The 6,051-nt window shown below is 49.0% G+C and overlaps 1 non-coding gene across 1 annotated transcript; it reads left to right on the top strand.

The window, feature by feature from the left end:
• The first annotated feature begins 3,433 nt into the window (after window positions 1-3,433).
• Window positions 3,434-3,515, top strand: TRNAS-AGA. Its single transcript has one exon. It is a non-coding gene; the product is annotated as a tRNA-Ser (tRNA).
• The last annotated feature ends 2,536 nt before the right edge of the window (window positions 3,516-6,051 follow it).

Consider the following 6,051-nt stretch of genomic DNA (forward strand, 5'->3'; position numbering starts at 1 on the left):
ACAGACCAGGTCCTTCTGTGGAGGGTTTGTGTTCCTCCAAGGACGTGATCTCAGTGTGTGTGGGTGTCCCTGTCTCTTCAACCCTTAACAATCCCTGGTGCATGTGTGCACTGGGCCCCATTACAATCCCCTCTGTCTTACCCTCCATGAGGGATTTGGTGGATGTGGGGGTTCTCCATGCTACTGGGGGTGTCTGGTGCCCCTGTCCCTCCTGGTTAATAGTGGAGTGTGTGGGTGTCCCCCCGCCCATTAAGGATCCGTGTTGTGCGGATGCCCCCGCTCTTCTCATTAAGAATGGTGCAACGGAGCATATGGGTGTGTCCCCACCCCATGAACTAGCTCCGTGTGTGGTTCCCCTGCCCCCATCCAGGCTGTGTGGTGTGTGGTGTCGCTGTTCCTCTTTTCAAGATCTGTGTTGCTTGGGCGCTTCCCTCCCCCAAAGTCAGATTCCCCAGCATGTGGGTGCACCCATCCCCCCATCCAGGCTCTGTGGGGTAGGGGTGTCTAAAAAGAGACTGTGTCTCACTGTCTTGCCCACGCTACGCTGCAGGGGCTATTCACAGGTGTGATCCCACTACTGATCAGCACAGGAGTTTTGACCTGCTCTGTTTCTGATCTGGGCCAGTTCACCCCTCCTTAGGCAACCTGGAGACCCCAAGCTTCCCTGGGATCACCATATTGATGCTGAACTTAGTGCAGACACCTAATCGGCACAGCCCCCTGCAGCCCAGAACTCCTGAGCTCAAGCAATCTGCCAGCCTCAGCCTCCCCAGGCATTAGGATCACAGGCACCAGCCACAGAGCCCAGCTTGCTTTTCAGCTTGGCAACTGGAGCTTTAAACTCTGCTTGTGAGCTCTGTGCTTTGGCCAGACGGGGACAGCCTGGAACTGGGAAATGCTCCTGCTCCCCCCGCCCCCGTCTCATGTCGAGCTGCAGGCGCCGCTGTCCTCCCAGGTAAGATCCCGGATGTTTCGGTGCCCCCTTTCCCCGCCCAGGTGTCCGGGTACCTCTGCCCCCCATACAGAATCCTGGATGTGTGGGGGTGTCCGTCCCTCTGCAGAGGATCCCGGAGTGTGGATGCCCTTGTCCCCCCCTACAAGATCCTGGGTGTGTGGGTGCCACTCTCCCCCCCAGCAGATCTCTGGTGGGTGGGTCCCCAGGGTGTGAGCGCTCCCAGCCCCCGATACAGGCTGGGGGGGGTATAACTGGCTCTCCCTGTCCTGCCCAGGCGCTGCTACAGCAGCTGTTCACAGGGGCAGCAACCCCACTGTCACCCTGCAGCTTTAACCTGCTCCAGGGGTGTCCTGCTTCACCCTCCTGTGGGAGCCCGGGGACCCCGAACTGCCCAGAATCACCTGATTGATGCTGAGGTTAGCGCAGACACCGGCTCAGCATGGCAGGGAGCTGCCCTGAGCCCTGACAATCAGCTGCCTCCGCCTCCTGCTGCACAGCGAGGATCCCACGCGGGAGGCTTTATGCCCAGCTTGTTCAGGAGCGTCCCAGGCTCCAGCTGTAAACTCTGCTGGTCAGTTCTGATCTTTGGCCACAGGGGGGTGGCACTAAAGGTCCCATCTAAACGCTGTTTGCGTTCGGCCCTTCGGATCGCAGATTGTAACCCTCGGGCAGATCTCTGAGTGCAGCCAAATCCTCCCCAAACTGAACATTGAAGCAGCAGCTCCCATTGGAAAGATCAGGATTTTTGCCTTTAAAAACAAGAAAAATGTCTCCAGCGAGAGACTGAAGAAGCTCAATTGATTTCATTGACTGGAGGTTAAGAGGCGATTTAATCACTGGTTTAAATACGTTTTACAAATTCCCAGAGGGGGGGATATGTGATTTGAAGGGTTCTTTAATTCACCAGACAAAGACTGAACAAGACCCCATTGGCTTGCAGTCGATGTCAGAAAATCCCAACTGGAAATGACCGTTTTTTAACCGTGTGGCTAATTATCTAGTGGAACAAGCTCCGCAAGGGAGGTGGTAAATTCCCATCACTTGCAGTTTGTAAATCAAGACTGCAGCTCTTGCTGCAAGACACCTGGTGTGGGGTGTCCCTGTTCCGCGTTCGGGATCCCTGGTACATGGTGCCTCCTCCCACCAGTTCAGGATCCCCACAATGGGTGCTCCCATCCCCATCCAGTCTCTGCAGGGGTGTCTAAAAGAGACCGTGTCTCACTGTCTTGCCCAGGCTACGCTGCAGGGACTACTCACAGGCGCGATCCCACTACTGATCGACACGGGAGTTTTGACCTGCTCCGTTTCCGACCTGGGCCGGTTCACCCCTCCTTAGGTAACCTGGGGGCCCCAAGCTTCCCTGGGATCACCATATTGATGCTGAACTTAGTGCGGACACCCGATCGGCACAACCCCCCGTGGCTGGGAGCTCTGGGATTGAAAGCAGCAACAGCAAACCCCTGTGTAGCTCGCAGGAATGGACATAAACACACCCTGGTATCTGAGGAGATGTTTAGCTTTGCCCTTGGTCAACTAAAGGCTAAAGGGAAAGGAGGTGGCACCAGATATAAAGAGTGAAACACGACACATCATAGTTATGCCCATGGTGGCTGCAAAATCTTTTCATGTACTTCTTCTTATCAGCAGTGTATTGTTTTCTCTGGAGCCTAGGCCTTGACCAAGAAATTTGTACCTTGATAAAATAATCGACTGCCCCTGGTGAAGGCAATGGACTTGACACCCACTGGGGTGTCCCTACACAGGTACAAGTACTAACAACAGTGGCTGCGTTTTAGCCATAGATTTTAATCAGGGCAATAAATTGATACAAACCCCTGTTAAATCATTTCTCAGCCCGAGTCCTTCACCCACATTCCCTAGAGCACTGGGCCACCATGTGGACGTTTCATTTCCGACCTCAGTTTCACACAGAGACACAATTTCCTTTGCACAGATCCATGAACAGCAAAACCTCCCTGTGTCTCTGGTCTGAGCCAGGACATTTGATTCCAGTGAACCTTTCTCTCCTGCAATGCGATGGTCAGACAGAGGGGACGTGGCACCTGCATCCCTGGCAGGGAGATATTGGCTCGGCTCTTTCTTTCTGCTGCTGTTGTTAGTCCATGAAATATCAAGGGTGGAATGCAAGGCTGAGCTCACACACCAGCCCTCAGTGCCCCAGAGAAATCCTGCTGCCTGCTATTGGAACGATGTGCTGGAGATTTGACTAGGAAAGGGACTGTCTGAATTGTCAGAGTGGGGAATGAACAACAATCTACAGCAATGTCGTTCACACAAACACACTCTAATCCTGCTCCAGCCGGAAGGGAAATGGGCAGGAATTCTCGCTGTTCAGCCAAGGACACACTTACACTAATGTAGCCATGAGTGTGCTGGGGAAGCTGGTCTGAGCAAACAATTTGAAGTGACAATTCAGTGAGAACAGAATCATCATGTAGTGAGACTGGCACATATCAAGTAGTTGTGGCCAAGTGGTTAAGGCGATGGACTAGAAATCCATTGGGGTCTCCCTGTGCAGGTTCAAATCCTGCTAACTACACAAGCACTGCACTGTTGTTGTTATTATTGTAGCCTTAGTACCTGAGCCTCCACAGTGCAAACTGGAGCCAGATCTAGTTTCACTCTGTCTACACTTAAAACGCTGCTGTGGCACTGCTATAGCACTTTGGAGTAAACAGTGACTGTAATAGCTACATGGACAGAACAATTCTTCCTTTTCTTTAGCACTATCTAACCAGGGCTTAGGTCACCTTAACTCTATGGGTTTGGGGGGGTGTCACACCCTGAGAGACGTCGCTCTGCCAGTTCAGTGCCCAGCATACACCAGCGCTTAGATCCCTCTTGGTATTTCAATGCGGGCACTGACCTGTGTGGAAGCCAGTAAATAATTAACAAGGTTTTGAAGAGATCTTAATGAATGTTAGTTAGCATGAGTTAGGTTAACTGTGACCCTGGTGACGTGAGGAAGCAAGATAATGTAAGACAGAGTGAATTGTGTGAAAGTTATTACGACCTTGCAATATGCAGTCTTGCAGTCTTGTTTTTCTAGTGAGATAGCAGAAAAGCTTATGTATAAACAAAATGTATTTGTTGCTTTTACTGTCTGTATTATTGCTAGAAATTGTCTGAAACAATGGTATAAAGGCTTGATGTAATTGTTTACCAGTTGAGAGACCTGTCCAGGACCCTGTGTCCTATGGCACTCTCTCCCTCCATTGTAATTACTGGAGAAATAATAAAGTATTTAATTTTGCTGCACCCAAACAAAAAGCGAGAACTGAGTTTTCTTCGACAATTTGGGGGCTCGTCCGGGATGGCAACGCCCACAGACCCACATTCCCCTTCGAACCCCATGGCGCCACATGAGAGGTATGAGACCTTTTGAAATCTCTATTGGGGTATCGGAGGAGGACTGTCCCTGAGGACGTCTGTCTCTCTGTTGGGCTCACGCCATCTGAACTTATTGACTGTGCAGCAGGATCAGATGCAAAGTGGTATTGGGGAGAGGCCCCAATAAGGTTAGTTTATAGCAGTACTGGGAACTGCTGAGTTGGCCAAGGAAATGCATAAGGTAATGCATAAGGTAATGCATAGGCAAATGCATTAGAATGCACCGGTGCTGAGGGGTTTTTACCGCCTCAAGAGGGGTTGTCATACCGCCTCATGGTATTGGTCCGGACCAGGTAAAGATGCATCATGGTTTTTTAAAAAAAAAAAAGATAAAAAGGTTGAAAAAAGGTTAAAAAGAAAAAGAAAAAGGAAGAAAAGGAGGCCTTGGTGTGTGTGTGTGTACACCAGTGTGAGTGGCTGTTACCGGGCTAGCCCGGTAACTAGTGGATCTTTAGGAGATCCGACCCACGGTGGGCTGACTCAGCCTGGCATAGTCCGGCGAGGAAGCTGCCTAGGTCTAGGAGTGTGTGAACCCATCTTCCCTCCCCTTTCCTTGTGAGTCTCTCCTGTGTGAGTGGAAAATGGGTAAGGGACTGTCTAAATATTCCACCTCACCCCCTAAGGGTACCCCAGCATATTACATGTACGTACATTATGGTCCTAAAACCTGCAGGTATTTAAATGATTGGAATCTGTACACGCGTGAAAATTCATTTAAACAATGCCCATTAGAAGGTACCTTCAATCTAGATAAGATCATATATCTCAGTGGAGCTTTAATCACAAAGCAAAACCTCTGTCACAGTGAGAAATTTGTCTAGGAACGGGTTAATTTGAAATTCGGCTTAGCCCTGAGATAAAGGAGAAGTTGTTTTGTGTTCAAGGTCATGAATTAGTACGGACTATGCTAAGTGCAAAGAAAACTGCTTTCAGCCCCAGCTGCTTGTGGAAAATAGAGGCACTACAAGTTACAGAATTGGAATTATATTTGCAAAGCTTAACTTCCCAGTGAGATATGTGTGAGTATTAAAGTGGTTTAAGGCTTGGGGCATTCATATTTTTCCTGAGTGATGTGGGAGTGTTCCCAATACTCTCCATTGTTGTTTTATTATTTTTAATGAAGCTTTAAAATTTGGATATATGGTGTGATTTCTCTATCTACCCCCCCCAGTCCTGCAATGTCAGTTTGATCACCTGACATAAGGGATAATTGGTAACAGAAATTTGTCACAGTTTGGTGAGCAATAGAGAATTGGGAAGCCCTGTAGAATTTACACCATCTATCTGTTTTACCCTTGTTATTTTATGTTTGCTTTGTTTGGTATTGTTTAGTATTATATGATAAGGATTGTATGGTTAAAGGTGAGCTCTAATAGAATAAGGAAACACTATTTGGTTTTGGTGCACTATTTAGCTTTGGCTCTGTTTTGTTTAACCGGTTACTGATGTTTTTCTGCTCTGTTCATTTGGGCATTAGGTCTGTGAGCGGAACTGAACTTCTCGTTCGTAATTCCTCAGGGTGGAAGCCATGTGTGCGATGAAGCTCTGAGGTTGTCCTGAGATTTTTACAGTCCCGCCCCCCCTGTAGCGGACAATGTAATAGAAGTAGAAAAATTTGGCTTAGACTGTAATTTTCTTTGCTCTCTGTGTAATTTTCTTTTCTGTTTAAGTGTCAGCAGACAAAT

The sequence above is a fragment of the Mauremys reevesii genome, linkage group 12, assembly GCF_016161935.1.
Source record: "Mauremys reevesii isolate NIE-2019 linkage group 12, ASM1616193v1, whole genome shotgun sequence".
NCBI lineage: Eukaryota > Metazoa > Chordata > Testudines > Geoemydidae > Mauremys > Mauremys reevesii.